Genomic DNA, 22,660 nt, shown 5'->3' with positions numbered 1-22,660 from the left:
TATTTACAATTATTTGTTGATGGAGGTTGCTTTAATTATTTGTTGATGGAGTGTGTCTAAAAGCACAAATCAAAAATTATGTTTTAAATTGATCTAAATAGATGCAGAGATGACACGTTGCTCCATTTTATTTTACATCGTTATCAATGCAAAATTCTTGCCAGCCTTAATTGATTGACATTAAATTTCAAAATTGGATCTGAAATGTGTGTGACAGTGAGTGAGTCATCACATGGTACTTAAAAAAATAAATTACAATAGAAGGGAGGACCAATATAATCCATCCAAAACAGCAACAACAAGCTGTTAACTAGGAGCTCAACACATTCAGTCCTGTTACACTTTCCCTGTTTGTACTTACAAGCTGAGAAAATACCTCTGACAAACTTTTCAAACACATCCTGCTGTGGTGCAGAATTCCTCCTCCACTGCTCAGAGAACACTTTCCATTTCTTCAGTTGGCTTGTCGCTGGCCGTGGGGTGGAATCGACCGGCCACGCGCATGAGAGCCCCACATCTTACACACTTCTGTGTCCATGGGCCTCCTGCTCGCCTCTGTGAAACCAACAGTTTATTCTCTACCAGCAAGGCCGGGAGCATGATCTGGAGGGGGCGCATTGTGCGGCATTACCAAGACAATGGTGCCATATGGGGAACAGAAGGATCTCCCGCTTGCCTTTTGAGCGCACAACAAACGGTGAAGCATATTATGCATGGCAGCGGTCACTTTAGGGTTACAGTTTTTAGCATAACAACTGATGAAAAAGGGAAAGTAATTTTATTCCCATTTAGAGCTATTATTGGCACGACATAAGGGGGTGAGATTTATGGGTTTTGCACAATACCCTTCTTGGTCAACATACTGACGAAGGCTTGGGAGAGATAATGGTACCACATCATGTTCATCAAATCAACATCATGTCAAAGGCGGCTGCTCTGATGATTTGTGGATGCTGACTCCTGGGCCACATGATGTCTGATTATTCGTTTCTTCTTTAAATGCATATTAGATATACAATAAATACCTAAAAACTTATCTGAGCAACAAAACACATGTATGAGTCAATTTAGCTAGTTGACAAATCCAAGAGAGACAAATGTGAGCATGTGCAAACATAAATGAGGCAGCCATGACGTCACATGAAGGGCGCTGCAAAAAGACGCAACTGTAAATGTCTGAACATCTTGTGTGTTGATTGGAGCATCACAGATCTTGGGATGGTAGACTGCAGATCCAATCCATTCCCGGTGTATGGCATCTTCACACACAGTCAGCAAAGCAGAAAAAATCATATGGTGAAGTATTGCTTGATCTACGACAAGTGCATCAATGCCAAGAGACTCTTTTTTCTGAGAGGATGCTTTAAATATCCTCTTCAGTGAGCGGCTGGATTCTCCTGAGACTGTGTAAAAACTTTAATGAAAACAGCTGAAGACATTTAGTCATTTCCATTTATTCAAAACAGTACATGTGCTTGTCTTTTGGTTTTTAAAAAAATATTTAAAAGTTGCAAAAGATATGCGCTTGAAATTTTTATTGGTACCTATGGTGTCAATAATTATTGGCCTATCTGCATGTAATGAATTGACTATCCTCATAATCTGGCTCATAATGGATTTAGGACACCAAAGGGTCCTCTAAAGAAGATGAGAGCCTATTGATCCACAAGATAAATGCTCTTTAGGATGTTAATAGTCTAATTTGCTTTAATGATTTCTCCTAGCACTTCCCCAGTCAAGGACAGGATAATATACACTTAAAAAGGCATTTCAAGCAGAAGCACAGCAACTAGACACTTCCTGCATAAAAATGTAGGGCATTTGAGTCGAATGTTTGAAATTGATGATCAACCCCACCATTAGTTTGTCTTTATTTGCTTCCTTCCAAGGTAATTATCATGGATTAATGCTTTTCTGGAGTGTCATGCGAAATAACATTAGCAGTATCCATTTCCAGAATAACCTGCCCAGGTCTAATAAGCAGAATAATAATGCTTCTAGGTTTTACTTTGATGTGGCACTAAAGCGCCCATTGAACACATGGTCTATGGGATGGATGGTTGATGCATTATTTAATTAATTAGCTGTCAATTATCAAACACAAATTATCCTGAAGATATTTGAGACATGTATTGTCATTGCTAATTATATGTGTGCGGAAATCACACCATTCTTTAGATCATAACAGGGATAGCATTTTAGTGTTAATTTTAATAGTGAGTCATGTACATTTTGAATGTGAAAACAGATTCTGGTTAAATCTGTTAGTTAATCTTTGCTCTATGATATAAGAGACATTTTAGGATTTTCAGACCACCACTGGAGCAAATTTTAATCTCAGACAAAGGCAGTGTAGTATGACACACTAGAGACAAGATGAGCTATTGCTTTAGCAGTTTCAGGCATAAATGACATTGACTTCTGGGAGATGGAACTCTTTAACATGCTCTGCACCAACTGAGTCACATCTGCCGTTGACAAACAGCTAAGGAGTAACCTGAGTCTATGTTCTCTTTACTGGCAATTTTTACATTTTATCATTGAAGTCAATGAGCCAATCTGCAATTTACGCCGTGGAGAGCGGGATGAGTGTATTCAGAACCCGGTCACACACCCAATCTCCTACTAAAGAGCAGCGATAATGTAATAATGCCTCACTGATGTGCCAGGCAGTAATGGTGCTGAACATCTCCCATTCATCCAACACTACCTGATCATTGCTTTAACGGAATAATACATTACGGCTGGAAATAGCTGTAAACCTCCAACTTTATCTTGGGAATGTGCACTCCTTTTTACCTCAGGAAACGTTCCTGTCCCTCGGTAATAAAAGGCAGAGCTATCAGGATGAAATGAAAAAGAGATTGAAACCCCTCTGTCTTTGACAGGCAATGCACAGTATGGCCTTCTTATTTTGTAGCCTACAGGCTGTTTGTATTATTATGAAAATAGGAATTATGATCTTATGTTTCCACCCAGGAGAAAATGAAACACAGGAGATGTCTCTTATGACTGTAAAGTAGGTCTGATTGACCGTTACTTCACTCTGTTTCTTAGCCCTGTCAATTCTTCCTTCCTTGACAAATGACACTTAGCCGTCTGTCAATAATGGCCCACGTAAATGTGCTTAAATGGGCCAGGGCACACCAATGTTATGGCTGTTCATCCTATTTAAATTACTTTCTGCCTTCCATAATTACAGAAACCTGGTATAAGAAGGTAGTTGAAGCACAGAGGCAGTGTAATGTATAGCATACAGTAGAGGGCCATGTTACTTAAGGATATAGAAACATAAATGACACACTGAACAAAGCTCCATGCTAATTGAGAAAAGACAGAGGCGCAAGAAGGTGACATCAGCCATTAACCTTATATCAGGCCATTTTGTAAATCAATGTCACTCACATTTAATAACAAGTGTAATCAAAGGAATTATGCAAATTTAATTTGATGCTTCTTGCATTATGCAAATCTCAGCCAAATATAATGAATCCTGACACCTGACCAGAGCAGTATACAGCATGGGTGGTCTCATTGTTAAGGACTGACTGCTGGCAGTATTTAGAGGAAAAAGACTGAGGTGAAAGTGGAAAATTGCACTGGAGATCATCAATTATATTATCGATACTGACCATAATGAGTCACTGATGTGGTTTGTGTGTTTGGCATTTGCTTGCTATAATAAAGACATTTAGATTGGTATGATTCCCTTTTCAAGCCACCGCAAATCTGTCCAGTGATTCAGATTATGTTTCTGTAATGGATTGAACTGACTGAAATACAAGAATGAAAACAAACGACAAATGTCTGCTGCAGAAGCAATTTTCTGTGTATTGTATTAGTGACCAACATGTCTGCATGACCCACCGACTCTGACAACAACCCCACAGACACACCGTTACAAGTGGTTCATAATAACAAGGGGACTCCTCGCTTTGGATGCAGTCAGCTGGTTCACTTACGGAACGGAGTAAAACAGCATGTCATGCTGCCATTTGACATGGTGAAATAAGATTAGATGAGATCCATTTCAAAGTGCAGAGGCTGGCCTACTCCAGCATACAATTTGCAATATACAAATACCGAGCAAGTAGAAGTGTACTGAGGCATGAATGTTGACACACTTACAGAATAATCCTTCTGTCTGCTTCTGAGGGATGCTGCCACATTCTTGATATTTATCCTTCTATCAATTGGAAATCAGCATTGTATAATACACTATTTATACAGATAGTTACTGCATTGCTTTAATCTATTTATTCTGTTTAGAGGGCTGTTGATTTTTTAGTCTCAGTCAATCTGAGATCCTTGACAATACAATGGAAAAATGAAATAAATATTTATGAATGCTGATCTAATAAAAGGACAGATCTAGTTTTAGATGAATCTATATTCTGGATCATTATATTGATCTAGACTAAGATCAGCAATATAGCAGAAATGATTAGCTGATCAACAAATAACTATGATAATCAACTAATCATTTAAAGCTGGGAAAGGCAATGTTAGGAGAACTAGCAAGAGAAAACTAGATTTTTAAAGAATCCATTCGGAACAAATTGGCCGTGCTTATTACAGTCCTGCCACGGATATAGGATATTTTTTCAGAAAATTTGATCTAAGTCATTTTTATTGCACAAATGCCAAAATATAGGCAGTTTCAGCTTCTCAAATGTGAATATATTCTGGACTGTTGGTTGTATAAAACAAGGTCAACTTGGGCTTTAGTGAATTTTTCACAATTTTACAGTTCACACACTAAATCGAGAAAGTATTGAGTTCTCAATAATGAAGATAATCATTAGATGCAGTCCTAATTAATAAATAAATTAGAAATTGTTTCATTTCCATTTTAGATAGCTAAGGCACTAATCATGGCTTATTTCACTCAACTAAAGAGCATTTTTTACATTGTCAGGTGTTTCTCTGTACAGCAGGATTTTTGTGCCTCAGATGGTATGTGTTACTAAGTCCTTTAGTGTGCACCACTCTAGGAGTAAAATGAGCTTCGATCTGTCCCAGAGGTAGCCCATCAAGAGGTGGGGAGGTTAGTTGGTCGTCACGGCCATCTAGACCCTGGCCTGTGAAAGCCTGCCAGAATCAATGCTAATTATGCTGCCATCTGCGAGGTGCCTGTGCTAGGTTGACACCTGTTCACTTCCAAGTGACGCACAGAAACTTCAATCAAGCCGGGAAACAAGACGATAACGCTGCTGACGAGGGAAATGATTGGTAAAAGTATTGACAGCGATGATAGATTGTGGATAACAACTGTAGAAGATCTACCTGAAGCTGGCGGGGCAACATATGAAAGCTTACTGCAAAACATCAAGTCATTCATTGCTAGCTTAAACAGAATGTAGTCTCAAACATCTTATCACTGCTTCTGAGAGGCTGTATGGTACATCCCCACTGAAAATGTCTAATTGACCCTTCCACTCTGTCAGCATACTCGTTTCTCTCCTGGAATCCCAACTCAGCCTGTGTGATAAATGTCCCTGGGCTATAGCAACACTGTCCCTTTCCAGATAATTTATCATGCAAAGACAATCAGTCAGAGGACTTGATTAATATTTTCTGGTGGATCTTTTCAACTTTGGAGGCTGATCTAGCCAGCCACATTAGGCAGAGTGTTTGCAAGAGGAAACCAATAAACTAGGTTTGGCTGTTTGCTCACTGAGACCGGGGGCCTGTCAATTCTTTGCCCCTTGAAAGAGATCTGCCATTAAGGTGACACGAGAAACAAATGAGGCCAATTTCTCCTCCAATGTCCCATCTGATATGTCAATAAAAAGGCCCAGCAGCCGCAGGATGCTCCGAGATGGATTTTCCTTGCCGCTAGACAATCAGTGGAATACATCTAACTTTCCTCCGATAGGTGAACCCTTCAGACAAAACCAATGGACTAGCGTTAAGTAGCAACTGCAGATCTGGTTTCAGACAAATATATGAATGAGATATACTTCTGAGGTTTTGTTTTCCATCTTACAAGATAAGATAAGCCAGGCAATGCATTTGAATGATGTTTGTCTTTTGCTGGTTATAAAACTGGAGTTTGACCAGCGCCATCTCCCTTACAGCGAAGTGTAGCAACAAGGGATTTCATCTGTGCAGGTATTTTTGTTCAGTCATAGCTTGCATCGGGCTGGAGTTCTGTATATATAAGAGATTGATTTTTAAAAAAAGGCATTCCTATCCAGCAGAGGCAGTTTCTATTCATGCCACATGGCAGGTGGATTGGCACAGCTGAGTGACATTAAAAGCTAAATCTAAATAGCAATCAAGAGTAGAAAAAGTTGCTTTATTAAGCTGACCAGCTGTCAACCGTACAGATCAGGATTAATCTCTCTTTTTTGTACAATGAAAAAATGAAGACGAAATATACTACTAGTATATCTTTCTAAAGTAGCTTGCAAATTAACAATGTAAATAGTGGCGCAGGCTCAGTCCAGGACTGACAAACAGAAATTAGAATAGATCACAATTAGAAACAACATTACACACCCACGTGTGATTGCGATACTTATATGTAGAATTATAGCCTCATCTGCTGAGCCGCAGCATCAATAGGCATTCATTAAGTATGCAGCTCATAAACTCAAATGTTTTTCAATAAATACCATGGAACGAGGCTCGAGATACTCCACATTCAGAGACTTACAATGGCAGCATATGTTGAGGTGGATTGAGTCCTCAGGCTCCAATCTGGCTCTCTCTCCCTCGGACTTAGAAGATAAATTATGTGGGCTATTTTTCCATTATGTTAATCAAAACAGTCGCCATATGCATTACTATTATTAGATTGGTAACAGAAGACATCCTGTTTTCAATGTGAAATTGTGAGACTGAGCCTTAATTGATCACTAACACAGTTTTAGGATAGTCAAAGATAATTCAACAGCTGGCCTTGTTTATATCTCTTGTTAACACGTTATATATGTTTTATGGGGTGTCAATTGATGTTGTTTCATATTACAACAGCAGCCTATTTACAAGGATGCCTCAGTGTGTAATGAGAAGCATAAATGACAAGTAAGCTAATCTAACGTGATTTTTGGAATAACAAGACAATATCCATTCCAGTTGCTTTTCCCAAGCCGTTTATGTGCTGTTGTTGTCAGTGGAGGATGTGGTTTATGTGCCTTTAGGTAAAACAAACAAAACAAGTGCTGCAGTTCTGGCACTTAAAAAGAGTCTGAGAATGTTTGTTGGCCCACCTGAGTTGTGCTAATTGTTTTTGAGATACACACAAGGTCTCGGGCACCATCTTAAATTCCAAGGTTGCACTTACAGCCTGCTGGATGTCCTTGACTGGAGCCAGACGCAGGTCTAGAGAGGGCCGTTTGGCCAACAATGTCATTGTTATGGCCTTTGTCATCTCAATTAGCAGGCGGGTGCTAAAACACAGAGCTCTAAATGGTGGCATCAGTGTTAACCTGGGACACAACACACTGCCCATAAACCCCAGCACTTATGCCTACTGCTGACCATGCTGTTTGTCTCTCATTACCTTCCAGCAGCAAAACGGGGCCCAGAGGTTACACTAATGACCCACTCTCTCACAAAGTTACTGCAGCTACTGTGGTCATCAGATGGAGGTATGAAATTAAACAATTAAGTTATTTTCCAGCCCGGCCGCTCAGCTAGATCTGTCAGCAGTTTGGATACTATATTTGGTACAGTAAGCTTCTGAAAAGATGAAAAGTCAGTTTATCATTAAGAGTGTGTTTCTGCTGTCAGAAACGGTGGCTGATTAAATTAGGCCCATTTTAAGGTCAATGTATTTCTTTAATCAGTTGTCTCTTTTGATCATCCCGGGAACAGCGCTCCTCAAACGCAGTCCTTGGTATTTAATTGGTCTTCTTTACTCTGGCTGTCTGCACTCGTATACTCATGGTTTAATGTTTCCAACACTTTCGGCACAGGCAGAGCATATAATGCTGTGCATGTTTAACAGTCATTTCCATAAGTAAGTGCAATTTCTGTACAGTTTGTTCCTGTGTAATGAAGTGAAATCTTGTTTGTATTCCCCCTATTTCAAAAGGAAACCCACTCAAGCAACTACACGGGAATTAAAGCGTCTAAAAATTAAAAACCGGCACTATCTTTAACTGAATTTCGCATTATTAGGAAAAAAGATCAATTACTTGCATACTAAGTACTTCTGTTTTTGTTATTTCTGATTTTATATTCTGCAAGAGCGTTTTTCCCCCCACATTGTTATTGTCTGAGACTATAAGTGACCTTAACAAGAAAAAATGCAAATGATGTGCGAGAGAAAATGGCTAACATTTATTTATCCTCGCTGTTCTCTTGTCTTGTTGGTGTCATTAGAACAGTTCGCTGCGTCCCATTCTCTCCCATTATCTCTGCTATCAACGCAGCACAGCAAGATTCCAGCAGGGCTATAAATACTTCCCCTGGACCACATACGGCTAGCACATCATCTCCCAGACACAGCTTAATGATGGAAAAAAAATCTAATGTCTTTTTGCCCCCTTTCTTCCTCACATTCTCACAAAACCATGAAAAAAAGTCAGCCAGCTTGCAGAAGTTACACATACATTTAGCTGAAAAAATGCATTTGCACCTAAGTATCACCCACGTCTTAGAAGGTGTGAGAGGAAATGATAGATGTCTGTCTGATCATCCACTGGCACAGGTTTTTTGTTGATTGCACCAGGGTCACTGACGCTGGCTCCACAAATCCATTAGAGCGAGAATGCAAAAAGGACACTTTATCAGAATTCATTATAAATGGATCTATATCTTATGTTTAGGGCCAAGGACACGATTTGTATCACAATGCAAATATCTATCATTAAATGTTGACAGTTCATTTTTCCTAGCAAAGAAAGAAAAATGTTTTCGCCGCAGCACTCTTTTCTGTGCTGTTCTCTTCCTGATAAGGCACCACCAAAGTAGTTGAGGCCGATTTGTTGTCCAAATTGAACGGTTTGTCATAATTTCATAAGGGGAAAGTATCCGGTTTCATGATCTGCATGTATTGTAACATTACAGTTAAACAGTATGATAAATATCCCAAAATATTACCGGTAACGAAAAGACACGGCACACCATGCTGCTTGTATGCTTTTCATAATATTGGAAAAGCAATATCAAGAATCTGTCTGGTTTTTAGTCAAATATAACCAACGGTGAATAAGATGTGAAATTAATAAATTGCAAATACAGTGCATAATAAAGACAAAGTGGTGTAACAGCAATAAAACATTTAAGAAACTTGCCTTCTATACTAAATTGGCAGAAAGCAAAATTACTGCTTGCTACTTGTGTATTCCTATCAAATCAACTATAACCCTGTCCAACCTCTCCTTCATACAAACTGATGCATCATCATTTTTGTGAACTCAAAACTTGTAGGCACTTTGTCTGATTCGGGGAGTTGAATTGCTGAGCACATGGCTGGGCATGTCAGTCAAAGAGCAAAAGGAGCATCCTGTTGTGTCGCTATCTAAATAATGGCTATAAAGCGTAGCTAACGGTGTCCTCTGAAACGTGCTCAGGTGGAAAGAACTAGACAAACAGAGACAGCCACCGCAGTGCTCCCTGACACAGAGGACAAAGTGAGGGCCTCATTTCCTCCCTCTAATCAGTGTTTACATCCACCCCAGTGCCAATGGCTGGTGACGTGGATCAATCACCAAAGGCAACCTAACCGGGGAGGACATACACAAACTCACAACACACACTCTGACACAAACAGACACACACCAGCCTGGCACCATGGAGAGCAACACACTCTCATCTTAACCTCTTCCTCTTCTATTGGGTCCTCTTTCACTCTCTTGCTCTCTCTCTCTCTCTCTCTCTCTAATGGGTGCAGAGAAATTACAGCTAATTAAGGATGTAAATGGTGGCAGAGAGTGACTTCTAATTCTGCATTAAATTGTCTCTTACCTCAGCAGAAAAATTTATCAGAGGAGGCAATGTCAACTTTTACTGGGGTGGGTTATTTGCATTTCTGCATTCATTAATTCTGGGATGTGCAGCGCCTACAGAGCCAAACAGAGGGCATGAAATGCATCCCAGCAACCGGTAGGCTTCACGGTGGATGTTTTTGCTCTTTGTATTCTCCTTGCTAGGAAGCTCTTTTCACTTAATAATTGCTGTACAAGACACACTAGGAAGCATAGCAGGCAAAGACAAACACACAGAGAAATGCATGTGCCAAGTCTGTAAACTGCTGTCACATGCTTCACTCCACAGATGTTTACAAGGTCACAGCATGACCATAAAGACTAACTGAATGCAGCAAACGCAGCTCAACACGAGGCACAGAACTGCGGGTTAGGAGTTGTAGCTGAGCGCATGAATTATCTTTGCGGCCATTCTTGAGGTGAAAGCAGCAGATTTGAGGCACGGCCAACAGAAGCGGTCTACACGGACCGCAAAGTCAGAGGGCACACCAGCAAACATGTGGTAGGTGCCAAGCTGCAGGGTCTGAGAGCTGGGCACCAGGGATGAGAATGATTAGAGATTTATTACAGCTGTTCTGCAAAGTCATGCAGTCTGCCATATGCATCAATGACACGGAGGATCTACGTATAAGACATCTAAGCATAAATACAGACGTATACATGCAACAATACCTGAATTGTACAGATAAAATACTCCTTGGCTATGACCTCACAGAGGCCATAGATTGTGTTTGCTTGGCCATTGATTGACCCCCAAGTGAAGGACCTCATCATTCTCTCAGCTGTTCCTTCGTTTCATCTAGCTCAATCCATTTACATTTAAGCACAGTTCTGCTCGGCCTAATTAGTTCCATGGCTCCATTAGTCTACATTGTGGTCAATCCATTCATCACTTTGCATGTTAGTTAAAAGCCCATTTCTGTGATCCTGTCACTGCTCTCTGCCTATTACTGTTCTTTTTTTCAAGAAAGGAGAGTGAGGGGGATTGTGGGTAACTAATTACTAAGAAGATGACATCACAATAGGCCCAACCTTATTAGTAACTTGTGGATACTAAAATTCAAGTCTGATAAGCTGTATATTTTATTTAATTTCCACATGACTGTAAAGGGATATGTATTTTGCTTGATGAAGAAACTGAAAGTGTTTGGATAATACATGTAAAAAGGAGGCCTCATATTTATTTCACAAGGGAAGAAAAGGTAATATAGAGTAGCAAGAAAGCAAGGGAGAGAGAATAAGAACGACAGAGAAAGAGAGGTGGTAATGATCCCTGCATTGAGAGACTTGGCTCACCCACTGGCATACTGGCTTGTATGGTCCACTGGCTCCAAACTTGCTGAGGTCTAAAACTCGCATTACGCCTCAAAAAAGGCAGGCAACCAGGACCTCAACACACTGAAGCTAATTAATTCTCAGACATAATGAGACGTTATCATGTTTGATGTACAGTTCACATACTCTCAGGGTGCTCTTTCCTATCAGTACACAAAGAGTTGCGAAAGTGCAAAAACGTGCTCTGACAAAAAGGAAAACAATCAGGCGGAGATGACAAGACTCATTTAGTAGATAAAGTTGTTATGTCAAACAATGTGAGAGTGACCTCAGCTTATGCTCGAGTAGGTTTTGTTGTCAATTTGTTGTTGAGGCATCCAGGTTCAGAAGCAAAATTCTACAGAGACAATTTAAAGCACAGAATCCTGGAGTGTTTTGCATTTATATCTCTTGTGTTTGAGTAGCTCTCCTGTTTCCTTGGTTGATTATATCCCATTTGTATTCACTTTACCATTGCCAGGTCACCACCACTTTATGTCTACTATCTGCTGAAGACAAGTGCAGCGAGGATGATTCTCAGGATGATTCAGTGTCTGGTACAGTCCCTGAAAGCGGAACTCATTTCCAAGCCAAGCTACACTGGAGTCCCAGCAGGGAGACACGAAGCAATCTCAGGCCTGTGATGCCCTCCTACAGTACCTGCTGCCCTTTCACTCCCACATCCTTACCTTTTATAGGGAATCTATTTTCCCTCTCCCCCTGTCCCCACCGTAAGGTAACTCCATCTGAAATTTTACATCTCTCCTCTATCTCTCTCTGGTTTCCTCTTCCCATGATGGATGAGCTCCACACTGTGCGGTGTCTCAGCCTGTCCATCATGCCCTGCGATTAGGAATTAAAAATTGCCAACGTTTCACAATAGCCACCCCCATTTTTCTCCAACTCCCCATCCCCACACCCTGCCAGAGCCCCGCCTCTCACCCCACCACACCTGCTACACCATCACTCCCACCGCCATAAGCAAAAGCCTCATCGGCCCCATCAACACTACATCCCCATGTAGCCTAATACACTATCCCCAACTCAGATGCACCGAACACCTACATTCATCTAAGTGGGAAAAAAAACACAATTTATTTTGTACTTCCCAGATAATTTACTTTTTTCTTTCCTTTCTACAGGAATTCTCCATTTCCCTATAAAATGAAAATTCATCTAGAATTACATCTTATGTCATCATTATGTTTATTAAGCGTGGATGATGTATATGAACAGCGCTGGCTTGCCGCTGAGTGCTTAATGATGCATAAGATTAAGCCGAGGCTCTCAGCTGCGCTGTGACTCCCCTCTGGTACCCATACTGCCGAGGCATGCTGGGAGTACAAGCTCCAAACGGCCATCAGGTGAAAGGAACTAACATCTCTCTTTTTGTCTGTGTGTGAGTGAGAGTGAATGCGTGTGTGTACTTATGTTTTGTGCACACCGCTGAACGGGAGTGTGCTTCTTCCTGCACATGTAAGAGCTGTAGAGGAATGGTAGACTATCACCGTACTTTATAGTATCTGTCCACCTATATTTGAAATAACTTGCTTTTGCCTTGCTCACTGTGCTACCATCATGCTGTGTTCTCTCTTTCATCCCTTTCTCCTCTCTGCCCCTCTATCCATCCCTGGACTCCTTCTCTCTGTGTCCTTCCTCCCTTCATTTCTCTTCTCCCCTTCTCTCTGCCACACCGCTGTTTTGCCGCAGCAGTGTATGACAAAAACATTATCCTTCTGCTGCTAAACAATCCAATAAACCTCTCCACAGGGAGGAAGTTAACCTCTTGTCTGTTCGACTGATGCCTTCCAGACCACGTGACGGCTGCCACAGTAAATTCAAATCATTAGTCTCCTTGCCCCCCATCAGTGAAAAAAACTTCTATTAGTAATGGAGACCTCGTAAGAGACCTTCCGCGGAGAGCACTGCCTTCCCAATTCCCAGTGGAGAAATCCCGAGCAAAAAACTAATTCTACTTTTAATAATCTGTCATCAAGACCAGAGGCAGTCATAAATTATGTGGGGAGCATGTGCGAGAGCGAGCCACAAGAGGGAAATCAGGGTAGAAAATCAAAGCCCAAGTTTGACAAACTTTCCTGAAGATAAATAATAACTTACAAACCGGATTAGTTGTTAAGTCACAGCTGAGCGCACAGTCAAGCCATTCCAATCAGCCAATGCAGATGAAGAATTTATAGGTAGAGCTCATCATTTGTTTTCCCACTCTCCTCCCTCTTTTTATATGCATCCCACCTTTTCTCATTCCTGTCTCCTTCAAGCTTATTATATTCACGCCCTGTTGTCACACCCTGGGCTGGTTTTATCATTAACTCCTTGTGTGCCAAACCAAAGGCTACATGTACAGGCCCAGATTTTTTGCTTGGGGAGGGGGTGAACTAAGGCCAAAAGATGACAGAAGAAGGAATCTCTGGAATGTGTCGAAAAGTAAATACAAGGGACCAACTGCAGCATTATGGGGTATCCAGACCTTAATTGACCTCTAAAAGGAAGGATATCATCATGGAAGAGGTATGGTAAATAAAGAAAGACACTTTTGAAACATGACCAAGGCGCACTGAGGGAGTGTGAGGGAAAAGGCTATCAGCCGCAAGGGTCTGCTCTTTGTTCCTGTGTCAATATCTCTGTAAGCTATCGACATGCATCATAATCGTTGCCTTCTATCAAGTGCAGACTAAGGAACAATCTCCATTAGGTGACAGCGCCCCGGCAGGTTGATAAATGCTCCCTGACGAAAGGGAAGGAATTGCGTAAAATAAAGAGGCATGTTCCAACAAGTCTTGTCAAAATGGTATTGATTTAATCATCTGCAGAAATACACATTCTTGGTTAGTGTAGCGTGCAGCAGAGATGGCAGCAGCAGCAGAAGCTGGGATACGCTTTACAGTTGTTGACGCGGAGACGCTCTCCCTCATTGGCTTTGCAGGTGATGAAACACATGCTGAGTTGCGGTCTAATTTTTTCTCTCCCTCTGTCCCTCTTCAATCAGATGTTATTCTAAGAAAGTGTCTGTAAATCTCATTTTCTATTTTTATTTAGAAAGAAATATAACTTAATGTGAGTGGGCGAGTCTATATGTAACGTGCCACTGTGGCAAGCCTTCTCATTGGCCTCTCAGCAGAGTGCGGAGGCGATAGATAACAATAGTCCTCCATCATCTAGACACACCAATGGTATTCCAGTGGCTGGAGTGAGCTGGTCAGAGGTCTGGGAGTGTTTATTTAACATCGGGGTGTTGGAGAGTGTGTCTCACCTTGGGACAAATGGATCCCCTCTCCTTTCTCCTTTGGCAGCCTCAGAGTAAACACCATGACAGAAAACTGGAGGTCTCATTGCTCTGTAGTACAAGTTCATCAGGCAGGTGGGTAGGTTCATCATTGGAGTTTTACTGCAGGATGGAGCCCCTATAAAACATTGATAGCTTCTGTATAAATACCCATGTTGCTCATACATCTGTGATGTAAAAAGTACCACAAACTACTATCTCTTGTGATGGAGTAAAATGAAAATCTAGCCTGAAATCAAAATCAAAGCAGCACCAGTGGTGGCAAAAGCAGTTGTTTTCTTCCAACTGTAATCATTTAGAAGGTTAAAGGGTGTATTATTATCTCTGCACAGCCCATCTGAGCAGTGATGAGGTGAACACAAATAATGTGTGTCCCCTACAGAGGGAAGATGTGTAGCTGCGGCCGCTGGGGGTTGGAGACAATCCCAAAGTGACCTGACCTTGACATGTCTGAGTGAAATGGTGGCGGAGGCTAATACCTCATCATATTGAGTTTGACTTTGAGCTCACTGTGTGTGGTTGGCACCATAAAACAAAGGATAACAGTGTGGACAAACAGTCATAAACTATGATCAATTAACATACCCCACTATCAAATAAAGCATGTGGTTTGGTAAATTATTCTAAGAAAATATAGAAAATGACCTTCCTGACTGCTGCTACATGCTTTAACTCATCAACTGACAACTTGAGTATTTTGCCAGCATGTATAAAAATATAAACAATTTTCTAAAAAATACTCCTTAACTCATAAATAATGTAGGACACAATACAGAACATACACAGAGGTGTTTGGATGCCTAAGCTTATAATGTGAACACCACAACGTTCTTATCCAACAATAAAACCTCAAAGCCAATGGGATGGAATCATACATGACCGGATCATAAAATGTCTACATTAAAATTTAAAAAAATGAAATGTCCACTTCTCTGAAATCAGGATATAACTCATCATATCAAGCCAAGACTGAAGCTTCAGACATTATTCAGTCCAGGAGGACAAGTGGAGAGGTGAGGGAGACACCTCATGTGAGCACAGACCTTTATATATTACCTCCTGCTCCAAAGTAAGGACAAAGGGAATGAAGATGACTACCCTGTCACAGGAAAAAAACAGATGAACCAGGCAGACCTGACTGAACTGTTCACTCACCGCAACCTGGGCCTCATACAACACACTGCAACCTAACAGACATTTTTTGATGTATTTTTGATCAATAGTGGTGGATTGTGTTCACCCATGCTTTATCTCTGCTTACAAACTACGTCAAAAATACATTGAGCATTTCTTGTTTGTTTTTGTTGGTGACGGATACTGTGTTGTAAAATTAATTTTGAAAGAGTGTTAAAATATGGGTTATTATACAGATCCTAGATCATCTTTATGATATTTCAGGGTTATCATTCAGGGCTAATTTAATCCCAAAATAATCCAAAATAAAATCAACAGTAATTTGCTTGCAGCTATCATGTGGCTCACTTAATCTTGCTTAATCTCCTAATCCTAGCCAGAGTATCATTTGGCCACTGCTATTTTTCAGTGCATGGACAGTTGACTCAGTATATTTTATTACAAACTCAATATGGCTGCTAAAATTAATTGATAAAGGCATGCTATTTCTGGTAGGAATTTTCTCTCTCTCTTTTCAGTTAGTGTGATAGTGAACTGTATTATGACTGTAATATTGACTAGATGTGTAGATTTCCAATGGTAGATCCAAATGATTTGCTCAGCTTGATCATTGTACGACATGCTGTGGCGTGAAGTGAATAAACTGCATCATCAGACATATTTGCTGGTTGGTTAGCCAAACAGAGGCTTGTTTTGTCCACAATTTTACCTGTCAAGACTGTCATTGTTTGTGCCACTTCTCAGGTCACACAGCAAGTATTGCAAAAAAATTACAAGAAAACACAAATACAACAGGTAAGGTTCTTTTATGACTTCATATTCATATTGGATAGATATTAGATGAATGCATGACTTAGGGTTTCCAGTCCTCTAACAGTTAAGGCAATCTTAATCTCTATGTCGATAATGAAGATGTGTGTGATATCAACTAGTCAGGGTAATTAATAGGAATGTCAGTGCCATTGTATTAATAGCATCATGCATAGCATCAATTTAGTGTAAATTGTCGTTTTGACAAGCCATTTTAATTAAAACTATCACACAAGAATTAAAGGACCATGGTCGTCATTTTGGGAGACTATGAAATAATGTTACCATCTGGTATTTTTTGCATGTCTTCTCCCTGCTAATTAAAAGTGATACTCAAAAGGTTAGAGGCACTTTGGCAGATGCAGTGATCACCACCATACCGTCCCTGCAATAACCCACAAGTCATTATACTATACATAGTGATGATATCATGGCCTGCTGTTCTATTATGACAGACAATAATTATGAATGACCAGACGTTTCAATGCCCTAAACTGACCACTGACAATGTTATTTCTACATTGAAATCATAGTATTTTTCACATAATATTTCTAGTTTTGCTTATCAATTGTACAAGGTCATGTGATACACAAGCTCAAACCAGAATGCACTTCAGTCTTCAGTGAGCGGTGATCTAGGCCTGGAATCAATCTTCCTGACTACTCTCACAGCCTAGGAGTGAGCTCAATATGGGCTCAGTTCCTGTGGGCTGCTCCAGGGATGAATTGAAATAGCACTCCTGTACTCTTGCAGGCAGTCTTTATAGGAAATGTTGCTTTTTATTCATCCAAAAGCAGCAACTGTGCATCTCGGGAGGGCACAGGAGCTCTCTATCTGTCAGTGGGTTTCACAATTCTGTAAAGGTCACCTTCATGACTGAAGAGGAGAACACTGCTTATAAAAAAGGTGTAATATTTGAATTGTAGTAACGGAACTATTAAACATTGTATTTTGTCTGACAGCGTTAACACTGTATCAACATGGTAGTGACCAAATTACCATGCCATTTTTAATGGTATTATCGTAGTACTTTTCTGTCACGTAGTGAATAAGTTCCCATGTTTACATATACAGTATAGTAGTGATAATGCTGGAAATGCAAAAGCCGTGTAAGGGCAAAACTGCATGTATACACCCAAGGTGCATTTCTTGAGCTGTAGTTATGCAAATTATATGTCACTAGATTTACGGGTATGTTATATTTGGCTGTAATCTGGTCCAGCTGATGCTGATTTGTGCTACGATGAGCTCTGTTGATCACAGCACTTCTCATTTGTAGCGCAAAGCTGGCCTCCGTCTGCTAAGTATAAGGACTGTAGCCTATAATGCAAAGCAAATTAACTTCTCGTGTCATCTGGTCAGTCTTTAAATAGTCAGTAGTTTCTGTTCCTTGGTTTGCAACATTGCTGTTTTGAGATGGTTATGTTCAGTGGAGATTGAAAGCGAAGCATGGTTTGTACAAGGCCAGAAAAAGTTTAGTAAAATGTTGGAGAAAAACAAAGTCAAGAAATTAAGGGTAGACATTAAGGGTTAAGACCAACTAATTGGCTAAAGAACATGTTTGGACCCTTGCTTAGCTAGTCTACCTACTGTGATGGATTGCTAGTGCACAGCTAAACAATTAGACGTATGACAGAAGGTCATATGTTTTGCCATGATATGTTGAAAGTCGAACCTCCATACAATTAAAAACTCGTCCATATTTAGAAATTAAAAGTCATACTCCAACAGTTCTACAGCACTTCACTGATGTGAACTGTTTTACTGCATTACAGGGATTTGTCAACTTGTCTTATGGACAGCTAAATCAGTGAGTGAGTGTGTGAGCAAGCGAGCAATAGATGAGTCAGGTGAGCGAGTGATGGAATGAGTAAATGAATGAGTGTAGCGAGTAATTGCAGCAAATGAGAGAGTGAACGGCCTGACCTCTTTGCTGACTTGTGTTTTCAGTCACTCTTCCTGGTTACTATGCGTCATGCTTTGTTTCATCTGACGTGCAATTATTTTTCCCATTAAATACACAACACATATTTCACTTAGTTTTTCTGAATAAAAATTCAATCAGAGGCCATTACACTCTTCAGACAGAGAAAGTTTAGAAAAATAACAAGACACAATGGAAAAGAAAATAACGCTCCGTCAACGGAGATGGAAAACACAAAAATAATCATTTGCGAGAAGCAGGTGATGCATATGTTAAAGTGTCAAGAAGCAGAGGAGAAATTAATAGCTTTCTGCCATAAGCATTCTCTGATAAATATGATTACATTTGCATACTTCATTTTACTCTTGATCTGCTGTCTCGGTGATTCTTGCACGCCTGTTCCAAAAGGAAAAGTAATTTCCATTACTGCTCAAACATGAAACAAGTATTTCGGGTCTGATTAGGGATTTCCCTGCTGCTTGTCCATTGACGACACATTACAGCAAACATATGTCAGCAAGACCGTGTTGGATAATTGTGCATCAAGAGTAAAGGAAATGGTTAAGTTACTTGTTCTTGTGGACACGACGTTTAATTACCTAGACTATTTCTGCAATGTAAACACTGCAATGTGAATAATGTCTAAATCAATGATTTGAGCATTGTGGTTGAGGGGTGGGTGTTGGATGGGTCTTCTAGGAAGTGTTTTGTGCCTCATTAACTTATCAATAAGGCCATCTGACATTGTCTTCTATTCGCCCTGATGAGGAAAGCTGTCCATTCCAGTGTAATGGCCCTGCATTTGTCCCACATCTTGACATGTGGCTAAAGAATCAAGTCCTGCACACTAATAACCTTCATGGTTCACATTTACGTTTACTAAGTGCGTTAGTGTTTACTCTAATTTTGGTGAACGTTACAAGCTATGTTTAAACGTGCCAACCTCAGATCTCATTTTGGTTTTCCATCACATTAAGATACTTGATCAAGATGTTGTTGATCTTGTTGTGTTTATGCTATAGGTCACTGAACATATGGGTGCCCTCTGAGCTCTACAGCATCCACTGACAAAAGGTGCTTTTATACTAAATGAGACCTTTTGTCTCTATAAACTCCTCTGTTTCAAAAACTCAAAATGGAAAATCTCTTCAGTCGCTCAGTGATGTTGGTTTCATAGCTCTCTAACTATGTACTGTCAAATAACAGCTCTTCAGAAAACTTTAATTATTTTTAAAATATTAAAATATTAGCATCTTGCTACTGATAAAACATCCGTAAGGAATCATTGTTAACCACTTGTACAAACTGTCCTTCAACATTGTTAACTTCATGTCTTGGAATCAACACACATGTTCATGGTCTTCATGTGGTGATTCTTGGGACTTTTCCCCGCTGTTTTCCAGTTCAGGATTCCAATTAACCTGTGCAAAGCGTGACGCCAATCACAGGACGGTGTATCGACAACGGGTATGAAAAGAATAATGCTGTTAGGATGATGTTGCTTACTGTGGGGGACTCCTCCCACACTGGTGACAGATAAGTTTGCTCCAGTCATTTATCAAGTCCTCTCTGGCCATCGAGGGGCTGGCAAGTCCCAGGGCCGCCTGCTGCTTGGGGGGCCAGCATGCAATATGTGCATTTTAGGTCTCTCGTGGGCTGGCGAAAACTGCTGATGTGCTCACTGCTGCTAAATTTGATGGATTTGTTGTTGTCATTTGCTTTGGTTCTGTTCCCCGCAACAAAACAAAGGGAATCATTAACTCTTTTGTGCTGCATGGGACTTTTATGGGTTAGGGATAATGCAAAACGAGATGGGGTACAGATGGGGTCAGCTGGAGCATTCTGTTGCTGGAGCCTTCCAGAATGGGGCGTTGAACATGCATGGATGATCCTGCATAGAGAGCTGATTACAGAATGATTTAGTGACCACTGTTATCCCCTTTCTTTCTCTAGCTCCCATCATCGGGCTCATTTCAGCCGCAAGAGTGCAACTGGCAGCACTCACCACTTATATTTATGGCCAGTTGCTGTTTAGCACCTCATGCGATGTTCTGGCCAGGCTCAAGACTGAGCCATTACAGTGCATCTCCGTTAGAGGCTTGCAGTGTTTACTGATGCAGGCTTGGCAGAGGACTGCTCTACCATTTAGTGCTGCTGCTATTTCGGTACGCTGTACAGCAAAGTGTAGACAACTTAAAATGTCAACACTGATTTAACTATACTAAAAACCCTGAGATTCTGTAAAACTATTTACGTTAGAGCTGAAAAATCAGTTGGTCGACAGAAAATTAATAAATTTATTTATTTATTTTGATAATCGTTTCAGTAATTTTTTTTCATGCAAAAATGCTAAATATTCACTAGTTGCAGCTTCTCAAAGGAGAAAATTTTCATTTACAATTCATTGTAAACTGAATATCTCTGAGTTTTGGACTCTTGGTTGGACAAAACCAGCAGTCTGAAGATATAGTGATGGCATTGTTTTCACAATTTTCTGACATTTCATAGACTAAAAGATTAATCGAGAAAATAATTGTTAGTTGCCGATTTAAATCGTGAGTTGTTTTGTGATGAGTTTTTATTTGTGTTTTCCTATATGAGTAGAAATTTCTGACTACATGTACATTATTTTATACGTTTCTGGCAAGACTGTATGACTTTAAAGTTTACAGTGTACACAATACATCTAAACAGACTGAAATCCTGACATTTCACCTTTAGAGAAAGCAAAACAGATTACATATAATGGAAATGATTGTGGATAATTGTACTTGTCAGGTCTAAATGCATTGTGTTTGTAAGTAAAACACAAATTGTAACGGATGAAGAGATGTGTTTGGCCCGAAAGCAGGTGCCCATGCAGTTGCTAAACTTCAAGGTGAAGACTTACTTCCTCAAGGGAGAGTTGAAGATCAAGACAAATCCTCTTATTTTTCTCTGTCAAGTCATCACAGTCTGAGACGAAATACAAATTGAGATTGTAGCAAACAGCCTGCGACAGTCTGCTGTTGACTGCAAGGGTTACAGGGGTGATTGAGTGTGTGTTTGACTGCTCGAGGCCGAGGGCTAACAGTACTGTTATACAGACAAGGTCGTCTGAGAGAGAGAGAGAGTAGCCTCAACACATAATCCCAGTGTTCCTGGCTACTATGAACACAGGCCAGCCACAAAATTGATTAAAGTGGAAGAACATTACTTGGGGAATAAGATCATCAAGACAGATGAAAGCGCATGGTGTTGGTCACCTCTTGCCTTCAAACGGGTATGGGTTCCCACTTTAATCTAGCCTCCCAAAAAGAGACTACTGTTCATCTTAATAGTTTGACCAGCGTTGACTCATGTTGCCCATTGAGGGGTCAGCAGTTATGATAATAATTCGATTTAGCTTAATGTCACATGAGCGTCCAAGAAAAATGGCTACAATATACGGTAGCAATATTTTATCAATATTGACCAGAGGCTCAAGCCAACCTTGATATGTTCCCCTTATGCTCATCAATAACGCAAAAGAGGAAAGTTATTTCCCATATAAAACTAATCTTTCCTTTTTATTGTATTTTAATGAAACAGACTTGGTTCTAAGGCAGTAATTCATTCCATTTGTTATGTTTGGACAACTCATTAACATTATCATCTATTATCATTAGACTGAAATTTTAAGCTTCTTCTCCCTTGAGATGCAGTGCGTTTCTTCTCTTCAGTTTGCATTAAAACAAATGTGGACCTGCTGATGCATTAGATTAATGTGCTCATTCACTGCCTGCTACAAAGACCCAGTCCACCTTATAAACTAGACCACATTTCTGTCTTCTGAGCCTCATCCACAAAAGAAACATGTCTTAAAAAATTAAAAAATTGCTTTATGAAAAAACAACATGTTTGTTTTATCCAGTCAAACAGAAAGTTACAAGTGACTGTCAGTAAAAGTTCATATTTGCACTGAAACAAACGACAAAGCCATCTAGTGACATACCATGAATCTATTATGTCAGTAATTATTGAATATAAACATTACTCTCCTGGAAAAACAGAGAAGCCTGTGTTCATAAACACATTATGGAATTAGTGTGTCTGCTAATTTTCTGACTAATATAATCATCCACACGTCAAGCATTAGCAGCGTTGTTTTTGCCTGACTTCATGTAACATTTACTAAATGATAATGCTAATGAGTTATTTAGACTTCCAGATCAAATTCAAAGTTCCTAATTCTTGCTGAGTCTGCTGCAACA

The sequence above is a fragment of the Micropterus salmoides genome, unplaced genomic scaffold (assembly GCF_014851395.1).
Source record: "Micropterus salmoides isolate LMB-PRFRI ecotype aquatic unplaced genomic scaffold, ASM1485139v1 Ms_hic_scaffold_21, whole genome shotgun sequence".
NCBI lineage: Eukaryota > Metazoa > Chordata > Actinopteri > Centrarchiformes > Centrarchidae > Micropterus > Micropterus salmoides.
The sequence above is the reverse complement of the archived record's forward strand: the minus strand, read 5'-3'. Positions refer to the sequence as shown.